Source organism: Rattus rattus, chromosome 3 (assembly GCF_011064425.1).
Source record: "Rattus rattus isolate New Zealand chromosome 3, Rrattus_CSIRO_v1, whole genome shotgun sequence".
NCBI lineage: Eukaryota > Metazoa > Chordata > Mammalia > Rodentia > Muridae > Rattus > Rattus rattus.
In genome coordinates, this window is record NC_046156.1 from 56,955,046 (window position 1) to 56,974,729 (window position 19,684).

At 48.1% G+C, this 19,684-nt stretch overlaps 1 protein-coding gene across 1 annotated transcript in view; it reads left to right on the forward strand.

Moving 5' to 3' along the window:
- Ptgfrn (prostaglandin F2 receptor inhibitor) overlaps positions 1-19,684 on the forward strand; it is a 71,050-nt gene that overhangs the window by 544 nt on the left and 50,822 nt on the right. The window lies entirely within an intron of this gene.

A 19,684-nucleotide genomic window follows, 5' to 3' on the forward strand; every position in this document is an offset into this window, starting at 1 on the left:
GGGTAGCCCAGCGTTACTGTGACAATCTTGTACCATCCCTGCCATCTAGCCAAATCAGCCTCAGTGTTGCCTTCCAGCGTCTCCTGAAGCTGGCTAGCCTCGGATTAATACACAAAGACCCGAGAGCCCAGCTTTTCCAACTTTTCTACCTGTTACTTCCCTTGTTACTGGCCCTTTCTCTTTTACCCTCTGGAAATCCTTGGTGCCTTTCAGTGGTTTGGCTCGGTATCCCCTCACCCACCCAAGGAATCTTTCCTGAGCTTCCCCCTCCTCTCTCCATTTTCCATTCACGCCTTACACAGACACCGTCTTCACGTAGATACACAGGGTGATCTTAACCAGTCACTTGATGTATTTATTTAATGCCTGCCTTGGTTCAGGAAGGCAGATCCCCTAGTGTGGTTATATGCTTGGATCCCTGTGACCAGTGTCATCTAGGACAAGCAGGATTCCAGACCCAGCCCTGGTTCCCTTCCAAGCCCCTGCAGAAGATAAATCTCAAGCTTTCTCAGAGCACATAGTATGTGTTGTCTATCCCAGCCAGGCCTCAGCTGCACAGAGGCTAAATTACTGCACTTCTGATGGTGTGAGGGTCCCAGTGGAGACCTCCCTCCACCACTCCCCTTCTGCTGGCATTAGGACATTACTGTCCCAGCCCCCATGAGTCCTGGCTGCCTGCAAACTAGCCTTTCTGGCTGCTACTAAGATACTTCACCTCTGAGGGGTTTTCTGGCAATGATTCCCTCCAAGAACTCACCTAGACAAAATCCTCCAGCTACAGCCCATGTGCAGAAAACATCCAGTGGTCCTCTGCGGTTTCTGATCTTAGTCCCCTTTAAATTTCCCCTGCCAGGCACCTGTCCTTGTAAGTTGTGTATTTGTTGCACATTGCTGGGGATAGTCCCCACCATTTAATTGACTTATATGTCTGGGTCAAGCAGGGCCGTGGCCTTTGGTGGCACAGATTGCATAGGGCACCACTCCCATCTGCTACTCACTTTGTGGTTTATGTGACTGACTCTCCCTAGAGTGGTCAGGCTATGTATGAACCAGTTAAGAGGGTAGCGTGAGGTAGAAGTTTAAAAAGGATGCCCTTGAGGGACTGGGGTTGCAGCTCTGTGTTTGTGTAGCTTTGCCGGGTTCTGGATTCCATCCATCATATCAGACAAATAAACAAGCCACAACCAACAGCCCAGGGTCAGGGGGGTTGTGGGGGAGCACAGCCTAGGGAAAATCATGGTGGTATACCCATGCATCCAACCTTGATGAGACTTAAAAGACTTTTGGGTGTGATTGCCCAGTGTAGATTCACCCACCAATTCTCTGAATGGTTGATGTGCCGTCTACAAACTCTGTCCCTTGATACCTCACCAAGTGCAGCTCCAGCCTGACCTCTGAGGCATCCTTCCAGTGTTGATACATTTTCCACACACTCTGAGTGTGGAAAGGGAGCGTGTTGATAAGCAAGATGGTCATCTCTCAGGTCTTGCTGCCAGAATGGAATCGTGATGTCACTGCCGCTTGTAGGGTGACCCCTCTGTGGGCTCCACCTGAACCCCATCCCTTTTTGTACCTTTTCCCAAGCACAAGTTCAAGCTGTGTCCATCCTTCTGAAAGCCCCACACTCCACTCACCCACCCTGTGTTTTCCCGTTGTAGCCAAGGCCTTGGAGGCTCCCCACGAAGACAGCTTGACCCCTCACTTGACAGGTTTCCTCCAGCTCTCCTCTAAGGTCGCTATTTTTCCAGTGGATGATTCGGTGCCCCCACCTGTGTGCATTGAACTCTTGTTATCTTTCTCTCAGGAGACGCCTCTTGTGTTTGATTTCTACTCTTTCTGCTTTAGAGATTTCTCTCTAAGCACCTTTTTGCTACTCCTCATGAAATCTGTTGAGTTTTCTAGCCCTCCTTCACCCCGTCTCTTCCCCGCGTAAGTCCCTTTGCCCCTGAAGCTCACTTCCTCTTGAAGCTTTCTCATTAAGCCTACTGACCAGTGGGCCAGACCCACTCAGTCCCACCCAGCAAATGACAGAAGTATAGCACCACACAGAGTGGCTGACTGGGCTGTGTAAAATAGTGGTAAGAACAGTGCAAGCCCTGACCCCAGCTCAGCACTGGGGAGAAGCCGGAAGGATGGGCTTCATTTTGACTTGGGGGTTGGAGTTGCTTTTGCCAAAGAGGTGACATGTGAGCTGAGCCTTGAGAATAATTAGAATTTTGGAAGAAAGGATAGAAGGGCGTCCCGGGGCTCTGGGGAAAGCATAGTGTGGGTGAGTAAAGTGCATCCCTCCTGCAGAAATGGCACCAAGTTGTTCCAGGAGATGGGAGGAGGGTTGGGGGAGGAGGGTTGGGGGAGGAGGGAAGGAGATGACTGAAGAGGTAGGGGGTGTGAGGGAGGTGTGGAACAGGCTGAGTTGTGAATTGTTGGCACCTTGTGGGTGGCCAGGCAACCTTTGTTTTATGTCATGGCCCCTGTTCATGACACCAATGTCATTGTCTGTCCCCAGGTCTTACATCCTCACCTGGTTACCCTCCAGAGGCAGGGTCCTATTGGTCTTGCTAGCCCTCTATTCTCTTAATATTAGGCTGTATGACACACAGGATGCGTTTGACTAACTGGGAACATGTAAATGGATATGTCCTCTTTTAAATTTTATTATTTGTGGGAAGTAAGTAGACAAGAGAGTCATTAATACATTCTCTACATCTTTTTAAAAAATGCAAATCTACTAAGATAGCTTTTAAATGACAACAGTATCACACTTATATTTTCAAATTCAGCTTCTGTAAAAGGGTATTATGCTAATTAGGTAGGCTATACTGCCTTAATTGCACACTCCGGGTAAAATAGGAGACAATACCCCACCACCACCACCACCACAGTGGCGTGCTTCTGGCGGACAGTTTGGGTAGGCCCTTGTTTCACACAGCCCACTGGTCCCCGGGTTGGTGACCCCTTCCCCTGGTTTAAAGGATCACGTATCCATCGTCCTTACTCTTCTAGCCCCACGAAGGAGGGAGGCAGCTTGGATGGTATAATGGATATTTCATGGGCAAAGCTCGGAAGTGACGTCATTTCCATGTGTATTCCACTGGAGACAGTTTAGTTCCATGTCATACTAGCTGCAAGGGAAGCTAGAGAACACAGCGGAACCTGGCAGCCATCTGCCGGCTACCATGAAAAACAGAAGGATGGACTTGGGGTTTGGAGGCACCAAGCAGTCTCCTGGAGGATGCGTGACACAAGATAAACTTTATCCTTTATTTACTTACTTGGTGGTAACTAGAGAATGACCCTGAACCTTGCTCTTCTCTGGTGGCTTCTGTAAGGCCTCTGCTCCTGGCAGGCACAGAGCACCAGTAGCTACCACTTGAGTGTCAGGATCTGTCAGTCATTCAAATCTTGGGAAAGGCTCAGTTGTTTTCTTCTTATGGATGAGGAATCAGGTACCCGGAATTGTGCAACAACTTGTTCAGTCAGAACAGGACTCCATCATGTCAGCGCTAAGGAGCCGCTGACCGTTGTTCACTGTGCCCGCCCGCACGCTGCCCATTGTTTGAGATTTAGATGAAGAAAAGATGATCGTGGTTAGAATGCAAAGCCGTAATTAAAAATAGGATCCGGGGTGTGTGGGGCCCAGGTGCAGTGCAGAAGGGAGTAATGGTGTCAGCGTGCACCTCTCAGATGTGACAACCTTGCAGGTCCTCATTGCCTGCTCAGAGGAATAGGGCTCAAATGAAGCTTGCTGCTCCACAGGGCACCGCATAAGGAGGAAGGCTCGCAGGAGAAGCAAGCGTGAATCCCTCTAGCTTAAACAGCCTTTGAAGTGCTGTGGTCTTCAGAGATTCCTTGGCACTTATTTCAGTCTTGTTAACAGAATTCCTGTATCTGCCAAGCTGATTAATGCCTGCCCTGGCTATAATTATTCTTATTAGCCTGCTGGATAGGGGCAGTAGTTGTCAGTGACACTCCTTACAAAGCAGCCGGGCTGGGCGGCTTTTATATGGCTATTTGGTTTTGGTGATGAACTGCCGAGCTGATTTTTCTCCCTATAGATGAATCTATATGTATGGCTTGGCGCTGCGTCTGGCAGTGAATAAAGTGTGGGCTGGTCTGTCGGAGTGTGTCTGTGTCTCACTTTATCAAATGAAGTTGGTGGAAGCTGTCAGGACCAGTTCATAGCTGTTTGGTTTAACTGCATTGGTTTCTGTAAGGCAGGGCTGCTAGGCCGTTTGACTCTGCTTTGGGAAAATAACTCGAGCTGGCAAAAAAAAATCTAAATAATTTATCTTCCGGGAAAGACGAAATGCTGGAGTTGGCAGAGTTGGTGGTGGGTTTTTGTTTTTGTTTTTGTTTTTTACATCTTGGGCTACCACCCCTGCCCCCCAACACACACACACCCCAAGTGTAGTCTTTGGAAAGGAGCACACACAGACCCAGCGTCACACACTGGCGGCGTGATTTCCAGGAGACAAGACAATGGAAGCGTGTGTTTATGATGTTCTTTGAATGTTTATTTCACTCGGTGCTCCCTAGTGTTTGTGCTGGAGGATGGAGTCGCTACGGGGCATGATTCAAGTTTAAGCATTCCAAGGCTCTACCTGCAGCCTGTTTCACACCTTCGTGAGCAGTTGGAACGCGGATGTGTCAGCATCACTTGGAATGTTTCAGGGGACCGAGGGACCGTGCATCGGATGCTGTTGTGTCTCGGGTGAATCTGGCCGAGAACATTAAAGAGCAGAGTTGTGCTCGAGGGTTCAAGGTTCATTGCAGAAGGCGTGCTGCCATGGAATCTAAATGACATGGAGGCACTTTGCTGCCGGATAGGTTACTTCTCAGACCTTAAAAGCAACCATGAGCCAAGAATATGTTGGAAATGGCTCTCCCTTGTTCTTGTTTAAAGCTGGAGCAAGCTGCAGCCTGGGGGCCAGGGTAAGGAATCCCCGTTAGTTTCGTGTGGGCTGCAGATATATCAGGATCTGGTGGTGGGCCCTGGGAGGCCATGATTAGAGGGCACTCAGGGAACCTCAGCATCCCGTCCTGCCTCGGGATGAACGGTTTGAAGATGGAAATGGAGTCAGATTTGCTAGCCGAAATCTCAGCTTTAGAGAGGCAGTTAAGATTGAGAGTTCAAGGCTAGCTTAGGCTGCCCTCTCAAGACTTTAGGGGGAAAAGGAAAAGGAAAGAAAGAAAGGGGGAAGGAAAGAAAGAAAGCCAAGCAGCTAGTGACACACGCATGGTTTGCAGCTCATTCGTCCACTCAGCAGACCCTGAGCCCGTGTCATTTACACAGATCAGGCCTCTGAGTGCCGTGGATTCTGAAGTGAGGGGAGCAGGGCAGATTGAGCTCTATCCAGTGTGGTGGCACGAGGTGCATTAGATGTAGGATTAGGACCTTCACAGAAAAGGGGCGAAAGAGTTGGCAGCAGGTCAGAAGGGAAAGTTCTAGAAGTAGTCATCAGAGGGTTGGGAAGAGAGCCAGACGAGCATCCTATTGGAAGCCGAGCAGAGCCGAGTGGGAGCTGGCTTGCTAAACAGGGAGTAGAGGTGGGAAGTGCTGCTGCAAACCAGAAAGATGACGAGAGGAAAGTGTGGGCCTGGTGTGGAGGCTCGTGGTGAACACAGCCCTCACACGCTCGCCCTCGGGCTTGGGACACTAAAGTTTGACTGTACAGTAAAGTTGGGTTTGAAAACAAGTGCTGAGGTCAGCAGGTAAGGAGGACATTCTTGACTCAGAGGCTGTCGCCTCCCTCCCCAAGGGGTGCCAGGTAGGAGACTGCTGTGAAGGTGGTACCTGTTCAGTAGGAGCCAGGAGACGCCATCGTGTGGAAGAGCAGCCCGGGAAATAGGCTGGAGAGGGACTACACATGCCTGGGCCCTAGAGGACTCCACAGAATAGAGTCAGTGAGGTTGGAGCTCAGGGAGAGTCCTTGGCTTTGCATGGTCCGAACAGAGATGAGGAGGTGCAGGCAGGGTTTGGGAGGAGTGCTGTAGTGTGGAACACGGTTCCTGCAGTCAGTCCTCTTAACCTTTGCGGTTCTAGAATGTCCCCATAGTTCCCAGACAATGTAGGGAGAAGTTTTCTGTGTGTCTCATTTCTTCTCAGTGTTATCTAATGTCTGGATCAGTAGAGTTAACTTACTCCCAGTGGCTATTTTAACGTGTTCTGAGTGTGCATGAGTGCATGCGTGCGTCTGTGTGTCTGTCTGTCTGTCTTGCTGGCCCACAAGCCCCAGGGATCCAGCTGTCTTTGCCACTCTGGTGCTGGGGTTACAAATGTGTGCTGGGACTCAAACTCAGGCCTTTTTGGTTGCATAGCAAGCACTTAGCTTACTGAGCCATCTCGTTAGCTCCCTTGGGCGACTTTTTGGGGAAAAAAAAAAAAAGGAAAGGAAAGAAAAGTGTTTGGTGGACGTCCCAGCCAAGGCTTCGTGTGTGTTAGGCAAGTGTTCCACTACTGAGAACAGGCCCAGCCCATCTCTTCTCTGGTTATGGTACCTGAGAGGGCTGCAGTAATCTGTTACAGACAAACCATTGCACGTATGATTTAAAAACTGTCTCTATACATGGTACCCTTCCCATCCCACCCCAGCTCCTGGTTAAAAATAACCTACATGGAGAAAAAGTACTGGGTTTAGGCGTTGAAACCAGCCCTCCTTTGAACTCTGCCTTCTGCACTCTGGACCTTAGACAAGTTTCTTTGCTACTTGGAACCTCACTTTCCATCTCTGGGAAATGGGCAGAATGTCTCTCTTAGAGGATTGTCATTAGTGTAAAGACTATCTTTAAAATGCAAACATTCCAGTCAGCGCATATACATTTCCATTGTGGCCTGGAACCACAGCATGCCTGCACTGTCCTGATCCAGTCTAATGTGCTGGATCTGAGTCTGCGGCTGAGCCGGATGCCTAGGACGCTCAGATGCACACCAATGAGCAGGGCGTTCTAGTCTGCAAAGAGACTTTGCACGCAGCATAGATGGCAGCATGGCTTTCCCAGTGAGTGATGGAGCAAAGGGCATGGTCAGAGGCAGTAAGCACAGTGGGTTAGTGCTGGGCTTGCTGGATGTGGGAGGCATCAGTTAGCACTGAAGGACGGAGTAGTGTGGGCATACGGTGGAAGCTGCCAGCTTGGTTTTGTGTTAAATCCACCAAATTTGGCACATAGGAGGAATGACATCATGCCTTCCCATGGAATGAGGTTAGAAGGATGGGGGACCAAGGACTCGGAGTCTCGGAGAACCTCACAGGGAAGGTTGGCCAAGGAGGTCAAGTAGGACAGACCGGCGAATGAGACGTCAAGGCTTGTGACTCTGCTTTGAGGCTTCACAATCTAGAATCTCCAACAGAGGATCTGGGGGGTGGTGATAGAGGGATCGTAGATAAGCATTTAACCAGAGCCTTTCCGCTGTTTGGGGCAGTTTAGCATTAATACCAGACTAGGGTTGGCCTCAGATGTTTAGGGAGGAGCCATGTGACTTCCTAGAAGCCCCAGTCCTGGGTATAGGAGGGAAATGGTGAAAACTGCTGACTATGATACACTGAGGGCCGGGCGCAACCAATATAACAGTTCTCTAGAAAACCCCTGCCCACCTCCTCTGTGGTGTTTAGCTCGTACCAGGCGTTACACTTTCCACGTATTGACTTGTTGAATAGGCTTTGTAACCACAGCAGATTGGTCCGGTTATTATCCCCATCCATTAGATGAAGGCACCGAGGCACTGTGAGATAAATTGCTCAGGGTCATACTGTAAGTGACAGAGCTGCTGAAACTCAAACTCACACATCATTCAGACGGATCTCTGTACATGGGAAGGAGTTGATACAGGCAGCTAACGCGTGCTAACAATCCTCTCACTGTCTTTTAAGACCAGAGGCTTGGATCGCTCCTTATTCCTTCTCCTCACTTGTTTCTTGACCTTGAACAAATTGCTGAGTCCCTCTTAGCCCCTGTAATAAGGATTAGTTTAGCTGGTTCTGAAAGGCTCCCCTTCCGCCTCCAGACTTCTTCGAGCATGCTGACTCCTGCTGTGGGCCATATGGGCCTCTTGGTTGGCCCTGGTTTTGCTGGCCCATTGCCATCTTCCCCAGCACTGCTCGGGTCTGCAGCCCCTGTCAGTGGTCTTTCTCACTGGCCTGGGACTGGTCACTGGTTGGTGCCACTAAGACTCTGGATGTTGTCTGCCCTTCTGTCTGTGATCAGCAACTACTCCTCCTGGCCCATTTCCTGTGCCATGAAGTGGGATCTCTTTCTAGGTTCTTTAGAGTTCTGGTGTGGTCATCACCAGGTCAACTGGTTTTCATACTGATGTCCAGGTTAAAAAAAAAAAAAAAAAGGGACAACCCACATAGCACCTCAAAGTGACTGATGGCTAACTGTATTACGGCCTTTCATTTGTTGTTGGCGGAAGTTTCAATTGAGGATATACAATGTTAGCAGGTTGGAAGTGTGTGATTAAGTTGCAACCTTCAGAAATGTAACTTGTATTTTTTTCTGCCTTTATTCTTCGGGTCTCCTATGGAGCCTGATTGATGGCTCCACCCTACAGGAGTGTATTTGCGCTTGTACTCGTTCCAGCTAGTGCCCTCTCCCCATTCATCTCCCTTTCTCTCTCCCGTCCACTGCTCTCTGCTTCCCTCCTCCCTCCCACCCACACTGGCTTCAAATTCATGGTCTTCCTGCTTCAGCCTCCCGAGTTCTAGGATTACAAGCATGTGTCACCATGTCCAGCATAGCAAGAAGGGATACTGATATTTAGATGTGTCTAAACATTGACAATGTTCTGGATTTGACACCCTTCCTAAAGGGGTAGGAGAATTCAAAGTCTGACCTACCTTCCTCTCACATGACCCTTAGTAGGCTAAGTGACCCCTGGTGTTCTCAGGGGATCTTCTTCTCCCTTGGTCTGAAAGGGGAAAGTTGAGGATGTTGCTTGGTACCGTCCCACCGAGGGATGCAACCTAGAACGCTTGTGAGATACTGGCAGGAACCTGTGCTTCTGGCCTATGGCTTGATGTGGCTTGGCTGTTGCCCAGTCCTCCTCCCTGGATGCTTTGAGGTGCAGCTAAATTCAGCAGTGCTATCCCGAGAGACCCCTTCAGGGGTGAATCGTGTGTGTTAAGTAGCTTGCTACTTTGCACTATTCTAGAGCTGATGGGGTGGGCCCTGCTTTCTGAATACATCCTTTCCCTGGATGACCAGGAGTAACATCAGACTCTGTGTCGATCCAGGGTGTTGCCTCTTAGCCTATATTGCTTGCAATGAAGAGGGTTTTTATTTTTTATTTTTTTATCCTTTAAAAAAAAAAGCACTTGGCACAGCCATTCATTTTTCCATTTTCTGAAAGCTAGAACATCCAAATGTTTTTTTATTTATTAGAAGACATTACAGTCTGTCATCCTTGATTGAGAAATCCATACGGTAAATCCAAGTTAAGACGATGATGCCTGACCCAGGGCTGGGTACATGGCGGGTACTTTGTCATGTTAGTCGGTGGGCATGGCCACGGCTCTAGGAGGAACAGATGATTTGTGCCTGACTGCTAGTCTCCTTTGCAAGACAAGGCATTCCTGCTTTCCCTCAGCAGCACCGGGGAATATTTACCATGTTCCTGACACTGTGACACATAACAAAGGAATTAACAAAGGCAGTCCCAAGAAGAAACAGAGCCAGTTGTAACTGAACAGAGGGTGGATCCTTCGTGCTTTTAAGGATCTGAGTGAATGAGTTATTAGATGGCTGTGTCTATGGGGCCGTCACAATTAAAGGGGTATGTCTGGAACCAGGAGCTGCTCTTGGAAAATGTTCACAGAGCAGGTAGACCAGCAAGTGCAGAGATGTCCAGGTAGGGAAATGACCACGGGGGTTGAACATGTCCAGCCCGGCATCCCATTTAGGGATTACCTGACATAAGCTGTGCAAGTAAGAGTCCTCAGGGGCTGTGGATATTAAATTCTGGGAAAGGGAGTGGGTGGAGAGGAAGACTGTGTGCAAAGTCACCCTGAAAGGTGTTGGCAGCGTCGTCAGCGCCCACAGAGCAGCCCCAGCCACGTGCACACAGCTTATGAAGCCTTCTGGGACTTCCAGGAAGCAAGGCTGTTAAATGAAGGTGATAAGTCAGGCCATACGCCTATTTTTGGTTGTTTCTTACAAGGAAAACAGCTCACCAAACAATTACTGATGTTCCCCTTAGGTCGTTTAACACAGTGTTTCTTCAAAGGACTATCACCCGGAGAAGAGACACAGATAAGTTTTAGAGGAAGGGTGGGATGTTAGTGGGTTTTCTGCGGAAACAAGGTTTATGTAGTCGTGTAGCTTATTCATTGGAGTCCCACTTTAATAACCATTTATTCCCACCAACAGGTTTATCCGAAATATCAGTATGAGTCCCAGAAAGGGCTTGATATATCAGTAATGGGGAAGGAAGTTCTCTTCGGGCATCCCTGGAGGGTCACAGAGGCAGGGAGGGTTTTTGTTCATCTCGGTGTGTAGCAGCATGAGTCTTTGTATGGTTGGATTTACTTACATGTTTAGAAAGCATCTGTGGGATATGTGCATATTATATAGTATTCATATGGTACATATACACACATACACATGCACACACACCATACATGCATACACACCACACATGCACACACATGCACACATGCATACACATGCACACATATACACATACCACTCCCATATATACACACCGCGCACACACACACACCACACACTCACCACCTACACACACACATGCACACACATGCACACACACCACACATGCATACACACCACACACATACCACACATGCATACATGCATACCACATGTGCACAAAACATCAGAGCTCCACATGTCCCCCTGCACATGCACACACACATGCATACACACCACACATGCATACACACCACACACATACCACACATGCACACACCACATACATGCACACGGTGAGAAAGTCTCCATCCTTTCTGTGGAATGCCTCTGTTCTTCTCTTGGCAGCTTGTGTGTAAGACACACCACTCATAGAGTCTCAGTATTGTCCCTTTACTGTCCCCACCCCTTCCTCCCTTTGTGGGGTTGGTATAGCCTTTCCCATTGTACAACAACATCTGTTCCCTCTACACACACCCAAGACTCCTCCTAGAGTTCACAGTGAAGAGACCAGGCTTCCTTCTCCCCAGCACTTGTTTCCAGGACCTTGTGGCTGGGTTGGTCCCAACCACAGACCGTCTGCTTGTCATCACTGTTGTAGCAGGCAGCCAGCTCTGAGCCACGTCTCAGGGTAGGACACTGAAGCTGCTGCCTGAAGCCTGTGCCACGTCTCACTGTCTGCCTCGCTTAAGCCATCATTTATTATCTACCCTGTGCCAGTCATTAGTCTAGAACCTGGGGCACATAAGGACATAGACATGGTCCCTTGGTTCCTTAGCTGACAGGTTTGACATCAATGGGAAGAGAGTTGGCATTGGTAAAATGTCCAGCGATTGTTAAAGACTGAAAGTTTAGAAGAGTTTGCGGAAGCTGGAGAGCCTTCTGCTACTTCAGCTAGAGGAGCTTTGGCAGAAAGGCTAAGAAGGCAGGTGTGCTTCTCTGCCCATTGGTGTCACTGCCAGGGTCACCCCTGCCTCTGTGTGTGCCTTTCAGAAGGCTTTAATGGCATGTCTATAGAGAGAGCTTTTTATTAAGGCTCGAAGCACCTGGGTACCTGGCTGTTACTACCCCAAAGAGGAGTGCTGTGACATCTTGGGAGCTGGTGTTGAGAAAATGGGGACTGGCAGGGTGTCACTTGCTGTGCGGCTTGCAGCTCAGGTCATTGACTTTGCCAGGTGCCACACTTGCTCCAGACAGGTGCCCTTCACTTTCTGTGACGAGCTCAGCCAAGAGCTTGTTTTAACGTGTCTTAGTGAGGGACTGTTTCTAAAATTGATGAGATTAAGTACCCCTGTTAACCCATCTGGACCAGGAGCCAAGGGTTTATGATGCCTTTGGGATTCCAGGAACTCGTGGAGTGAGAAGTGGCCACAGGTACAACATCATCAAGCTGGGCTGGGGATTTGACGTGCAGGAAGCCATCTGTCCCTCTAGTCTCACATCCAGTGAGGGAGGCAGCCGGCCTGGAATGCTGATGGGTGGGCTGGCCCTCTGCAGGCACCATCTGAACGCTGCCTGGGTGGGCACTGACGTTTCAACAGTGTGGACTCATTTGAGCTCATTAGGTCCTGAAATTCAGTATAGGTTTTGTCTGGCTGAGAGGGGGTGGGTTTTCCAAGCAGATGGAAGAATGCAGGCAAAGAAATACACTGGTTTGTAAGTGCTTGTTGGCTGTTTGTTTTATTTTCTGTTTATTTTTTTCTTGAGACAAGGTCTCTCTATGGAGACCAGGCGGGTCTTGAAAGCACGTGATAAATCCTAGACTGGCCTCAAACTTATAATCCTTTTTTTTATCGACCTCCCAAGTGCTGGGATCACAGATGTGTGCCACCCTACCCTCTCCTGAAAGTTGACTTTGAATGAATTAGGAAAGTTCGCAGCTGGAGTAAAGGATGACTTGTAAGGGAAGGTGTGTGTTGCAAGCAGTTGAGGAGAGCCATACTTGTTGCCCAGTACGAAATCATAAACTTGGCTAAAGCATACCACTTGTTTGCTTAAGTAACTTGACCACGCGCTTCCCAAGGTTGGACTTCAATGAGGTCATTCTATATCAAAAGGTTGGGCATGAAAAGACGAGTCTTAGGAAAATGTCGTCTGACTAAGAGTTGAGAGAGAGTTGAACACAGTTGTTTCTGTTTGGCTTTTAGGCTGTGACTTCCCTGAAGTGCTTTGGGTCCCTCTGTTCCTTTAATTACTTGATATTTTTCCTGTTTCAGGATCACCCCACCCCCAGCTGTGCTATATCACTGCCCTGTTCGTCGGCCAATAGGGGGCCTGTCAATTCCTATGGCTCTGCAAGCGATGGGTCTACACAAAGAGTTTGTGAATGCAAGCGGTTTCATTCCTGCCTCGTTAATGGCCATCTTCTTTAAAAGCCACACAGACAAATCCAGAATCTCCCATCTAATTTCTTGCATGACAAGGTCTCACACTCGGTTCTTTCCTGAGCCTTACAAGGAAGCTGGCTGGCGTCGACCCCACCCCACCTGCAGTACCTTTGAACTTCAAGAACAGGTTCTAGGTCTTGCTGGAGGAGGGACAACAGGTCAGAGGAAGAGGACAGCCTGGCTTAAGAAACAGTGATACAAAAATCTAACCTAGTAGAGAGTCTACCCAGATTCGGCTCAGGCGTCTTTCCTGCCCATTCTCGAGTCTAAGCCTGATGCTTTCCTCTGTTCTCTTTAAATGTGTAGCTCAGACGGGACCAGGTGTTCACACAGAACTTGGCAGGCCATGCTGGCCGGTTTGTAGGTGGAGAGGATAGAGGATGGCTGAGGAGGGAGGGATGCTAGGCAGTGCCTGGGCCTCTAGCAGCTGTTAATTTTATAGAATGTGCTGAAGTAATCCTTGTGGATGACTGGTGCCTCAGCCTCGTCTGTGGTCCATGGAAAGAGAGCCATTTTAAACCATTGTGTGTTCAATGGGTTGTTACTCTGCCTAGTCAATGGTACAGATTGCCTCAAGGCGGTTCTTTGCATCTCCTTTAAAAAAAAATTATCATTTGCTCATATGACTTTTTCGAACCTCAGTTTCCTTATTTAATCCTCTCCTGGGCGAGTATTGACTCATGTGAGCATAGTTTACAGACTGTAGAGAGCAGTGCTGTAACCGTCCGGTGGTTCTGGTTGGTACCGAGTCCTTAAGGGCAGAGAGTAAACACTTGGTTTGCTCTATTAGGTTACGTTCCATCGGGGAGGTGGAGCTGCTGTGAATATTATAGACTAGGAGTTAGGTTTCACACAACTACCAGAAGAGCTGAAGAAGTGAAGTTGAAAGGGGAGTCAGTTGGTCAGGAGCCAGTCTCTGATTGGCCTTCCTGTGCTTGGGTGGGTGTTGGCAGGTTGAAGATTGGAGAAACCAGGAACCAAGCAGTTGGAGTCTCCAGAGACCGTTGTGGGGATCTGAAGGACATCTACTTCATTGTTTACTTCTGTGATGGCATCCAAGTACCCAGTGGTCTTGGCGGTCATGGAGTCCCTAAGAGCAACATCTGGCAAGAGATAGGAGACAAAGAGCAAGGACCAGCTGGGCTCAAGGGCACGTCTGCTCTGTCTCCCCCCGCCTTAAACTTGAGGCCCACCAGAGCAGAAGGCCCTCGGCTTCCCTCCTACCTCCCAAATCTCATGTGACATTTCTGTCTTGTCCAGCTCTCACCCGGAGTTACAGGAGAGGAGGATTCTGGAGAATGTAGTTTGTGCTTAGCCAAGTTGACACACTTCGAGCCCCACAGTTTCATAATGTAGCATTAAAGATTTATGGTTTCAGCCTGCCACAGCCTCTCAAAGGCCCCAGAACTGGAAGCACACTGTCAGGTTGAGTTCAGTTAGCAACGGTCCAGTCTGTGTGTGCGTTGTGACCTGAGAGTCTGTCCCTCGGTGGTGGAGGCTCTCCGTCTCTGACAGTCTTCGGCACCATCCTTGTCTGTGATGCAGGAGGGAGTGGTTATTCAAGGCGGTGGAGGCACTGGCTGGAAAGAACCGAGTTCTCGTTCAGGTGGAGGCAAGCCTCCTTTCTCCCTTGTGACTCAGGGAACATCGTCTGAAAGCTAAGAGATTTCTGGATATAAGTGGTTACAGAGGCCTGCAGGCCTGGGAACTATCACGCACGTGTTGAGGGAATCAGATTTCACTCTCTGGATCACCCTTCTTCACCCCTGTGGCCTGTTAGTTACACCATCCCTTCAGCTGCCTAGTGTACATTTCAACCTGTCTGAACCTCACTGGTTTTCTCTGGTGCAGCCGTTCTCATTAGATTCCCCGCATATCAGATCTTTACATTATGATTCATAACAGTAGTGGAACTACAGTTATGAAACAACAACAAAATAATGTTATGGTTGGGGATCACCACAGTGTGAGGAACTGTATTAAAGGGGCACAGCGTTAGGACAGTTGGCGACCCCTGCTCTTCTGTTTCCTTTGGAGAGTGGTTTTCACTGGCTATTAGCTTCCCAAACCCTCCAATGCAGCTGCCACCTTTGGCTTTGACTCTCACTTCCCTTCCCTGTTATTCAGTAAAGGAGCAGATCTGGAGTAATCCACTGGCTGCCACATCTGCTCTGGGAACCCACTCTGCGTGGAGATCTTTGTTGAGGCCACTCCCCTTAGTCACCTTCTGTATCTCTGTTCAGCCTTCCTTTTACCTTACCTTCTCAAAGATGCAGTTGGAATAATGGCCCTGCATGGACGCCCCTTCACCAAGGCCTGTGGAGGGGAATGCTTTCTTCTTGTAGCTTCACAGCACTTCTTAGCACTTCCTCTTGTTATCCTGTCACCCCTCCAGACAGATACCTGGCACACCTCATGTGCCTGTGGCCTAGCACGGTGTTTCTTGCTCTGCAGTTGTTTATTGAATTAATACTTCATATTTGTCCAGTGTATGTTAATACACTGGTTATTTTCTTGTTGTGAGCAGATGCCCAACAAGAAGCAGTTGAAAGAGAGGACAGGCTTCTTTGGGCCCTTGATGGAGGGTGGAAGGCAGGTCATTCCATGCTGGCAAGAGCACACGTCTGATGTTCTCCACCATCTCACTTCATGGCAGAACAGGAAGTAGAGAGCAGACGGAACGAGGAGCCAGACTATACTTCCAGCTAGGCTCCGCCTCTTATTCTACAACCATTCACAACCACCATATGGAGACCGTAAGTGTGCAAACACAAGCTTATGTCTAACTACAACGGCGAGCTCTTTTTCTTTTCTTTTCTTTTTTTTTTTTTCGGAGCTGGGGACCGAACCCAGGGCCTTGTGGTTGCTAGGCAAGTGCTCTACCACTGAGCTAAATCCCCAACCCCAACAGCGAGCTCTTAACTGAGCTGCTTTTTAGAATTTTTTTGAGACAGGGTTTTCTTTGTGTAGCCCTGGCTATCATGGAACTTGATCTGTAGACCAGACTAGCCTCAAACTCTGAGATCTGCCTGCCTCTGCCTTCAGAGCACTGAGATTAAAGGCGTGCACAGTCACTGCTGCTGTCACTACTCGCTGGTACTTAACTGGACTTTTTTTTTTTTTTTTTGAAGACCATTCTAGTAGAACCATATTTGCTTTGGGATGGCATTTGTGAAATACTGCCATGTGTGACTTCATTGCACATTCTCTGTTGGCTGTAACTTGTTTAATGTGTACACAAACAGCATTCCCATCACCGAGGGACTGTCTGGGTGAACACTGGCATGCTCCCCTGATGCCAGATCTCTCAGAGGCAGACTTAGGCAGACAAAGGTTTCTCGTTTGTTGAGGCAGGAACTCCGGCACATGCATTTGCTATAAGGTTTGCAAGTTTGCTTCTGTGTGTGGCCGTCCCCAGCTCACATGAGGACAGGGACATCCTCCTAGGACTCCCCGGGCACCTGGTCTCCTGTACTGGCTGGGCTGTGTCAGTGTCTTTGATAACGGAAGCGGCACGAGCTCTCTGTTTCAGGGCTCTGCCTTGCCTGTACCGCTGTCATCGTAGCAGCCGATACATATCTTACAAATGGCTCCTACCTGAAAGCCAGATGATAAAAATTTGAGCAATAATAGGAACAGATTGCAAGAATGCTTCATAGCTGGGCCACACTCTGCAGGTCTTGATTTAGAATAATGTTGATGATAACCTGAGAAATAAAATTATTTCCCGTGGCTATCAGGGGGAGGTGGAAAAGGATCAATAAATAAAGTTTGGTCTTTATTGTCTCGTTTTCTCTTAATGATTCCATCGGTGGCTGGTAGAACTTACCGCTGAGCACATTGCGTGTGCAGTCGTTTACCTTGAAAGCCGTGCCTGGCTTTTCCTGCCTCTCCTCAGCTACTCCAGATACAAGGAACCTGAAGGCATCTAATTACCTTCTTGAGTATTCTAAAGGGAGGGAGATGGTAATCTGGAGTCAGCTCTCCATTGTCAACCATCTGCTGATCACATTACCTTTCGTGTGTGTGTGTGTGTGTGTGTGTGTGTGTGTGTGTGTGTGTGTGTGTGTGTGTGTGTGTTAGAGTTGCCATCACTTTCAGGTTATTTTGTATTGATGTGTCATGTGTATGCACTATTTATGTGGGAGCCCCTGTAGTCCAGAAGAGGGGGTCAAATGCCCTGGAGCTAGACTTACAGGTGCTTGTAAGCCACCCACTGTGGGTATTGGGAATCAAAGTCCAGGCCTGAGAGACCCGGAGGTTCCTGAAGTGATTTTAACAAGCTTCATTCACCATCTCTCACCTGTCTACTTATTGGAACTCTTATTTCTTCATGACTTGTTTTCCTGCTGCTTTCTTGCCTGCTTTCTTCATACTGCCATTGGGGAATAGGAAGTATTTCAGAAGAAATTTCCAGCCGTTTTTCTCCTTCTCTCAGAGCAGACAGAGTCAGCAGAGGCAGAACTGACCTAGCTTGTGGTTATTGATAGCTCAGTGCATAAACCACTGGGCTGGGGACTCCGTCTCTCACAGCAGCTGCCTGACCCTCTTCAGGCCATCCATTGAGCTTCCTCTTAATTTGTGGTGAGCTAGGAACACCTACCTGCTGGTGTGTTTGCTGGACGAGAAGTCCTCTGGACACTTCCCAGCTCAGAGAGCATGGCTGTCAAAGACACATAGACCCCTTAACGGATCAGACAGAATATAGTACAGACGACCTGAGCAAGGCTCTGGTGACTTTAGGTGGAAGGCATTTTTCTATCTCTTCCCCAATTTGTTATTCTCTCCGGCCCCAACGCCCGCTATTTTGTTTGGTTGTTGTTGTTTGAGATAGAATCTCCTGCAGACCAGCCTGGCTCCCAGTCTTCCTGCCTTGTGCTGTGATTTCAGATGTGCACCCCCCCCCAACCTTTCATCTTTGTGGTTACCCTAGAGATTAAGACCCATGTCGTTTACACATTTAACCAGTAACTGTTTCAGCCAAATTTACTTTTAGCAGAATTAATGCAGAAAAGTTGAAATTTGCCTAAGTTTTTAATTTTGCTTGAATTTTTATAAACTTCAATGCACCCTTTATTTAATTATTTAAGTTTAATTAAAGTTGCTAAAAAACAACAAACCCTGTCCATTGTTGACTTCTCCATATCTACTACTGAGTTTTAAAATAACATTGCATTTTCATTTCTTTTTCATGGTGTACATAAGCGAGCACACAGAGTCAGAGGACATCTTACAGAAGTGAGTTCCCCAGCTGACTCAGGCCATCAGGAGCAGTGACAAGGGTCTTTGCCCACTGAGTCCACTCTTCTTATTACTCATATATTTCCACTATGTATACAGAATGCATATAGATGCCAAGAAGCACTTGCTGACTGGGGCCTGGTATAGCAGTCCCCTGAGAGGCTCTGCCAGAGCTTGACCAATACAGATGCGGATGCTTGCAGCCAACCATAGGACTGAGCATGGGGACCCCAATGGAAGAGTTAGGGGAAGGACTGAAAGAGCTGAAAGGGTTTGAAACCCCATAGGGAGAATAATATCAACCAGCCAGACCCCCCCCAGAGCTTCCAAGGACTAAACCACCAACCAAAGAGTACACATGGAGGGGGCCCATGGCTCCAGCTGCATATGTAGCAGAGGATGGCCTTATTTGGCATCAATGGGAGGGGAGGCCCTTGGTCCTGTGAAGGCCCAATGACCCAGTGTAGGGGAGTGCTAGGATGGTGAGATGGGAATGGGTGGGTGGGGGAGCACCCTCATAGAAATGGGGGAGGTTGTATGTGTGGGAACCAGGAAGGAGGATAGTATTTGAAATGTAAGTAAGGAAAGCAACCAACTTTTTAAAAAGGAATGCATATATACACTTATGTATATGTGTATATTGAACCCAAAAGATGTCACTGATATTTGATCAGTTTCTCTAGTGTCACTCACATAATCGTTTCTGTCTGTCTTTTTGCTTCCTTGTGTTTTCATGGTTTAAAGATGAACCAGCTCTTTCTGTCTGAAGAACTCCACTTAGTGTTTCTTTTCGGTGCCAATTAATTACCTTTTCCTTGTGGTGAATTGGTTGAAAGCATATTTATTTTGCTTTCCACTTAAAAGTACCCCATCCCCCTTCCCTAGGCTAGCAGTTACCTTTTAAAAAATCGCTTTAAAGCTGCCATTCTGTGGTTTTACGAGCATCGTTTCTGTTGAATGTCAGTTATCAGTTGTGCCATGACTCCCTTCCCTGCCTCTCAGCGATTTTACTGAGCTGCACTCCCGTGTTTATCCTGGTTGTGATATATAATGTACCTTGTTTTTGCAATATAGCATCGTTCAGTTTAAGAAAAATCTAAGCCATTATCTCTTCGGGAATTTAGTTTCTCTCAAACACCTTCTGGGACTCGACCACGCACATTTGTAATCTTTTTATTGTGCCCCTCCTATTTCTCCCCCTCCTTTGTATGTGCTTATCAGCCTATACCTGGACTCCGGCAGATTCCTTGTACTGGGTGCTTCTATGCTCCGGTTAATCTGCCGACCCAGGTACTTAGTGAATCCTTGGTTTTAGTTATTGTATTTTTTATTTCTAGAATTTAAATTTCCATTTTAATAGATTCCAGTTTAGTAGGTAAAACTATCTCAACTATCTGTTTGCTAGTTCTTTAGTA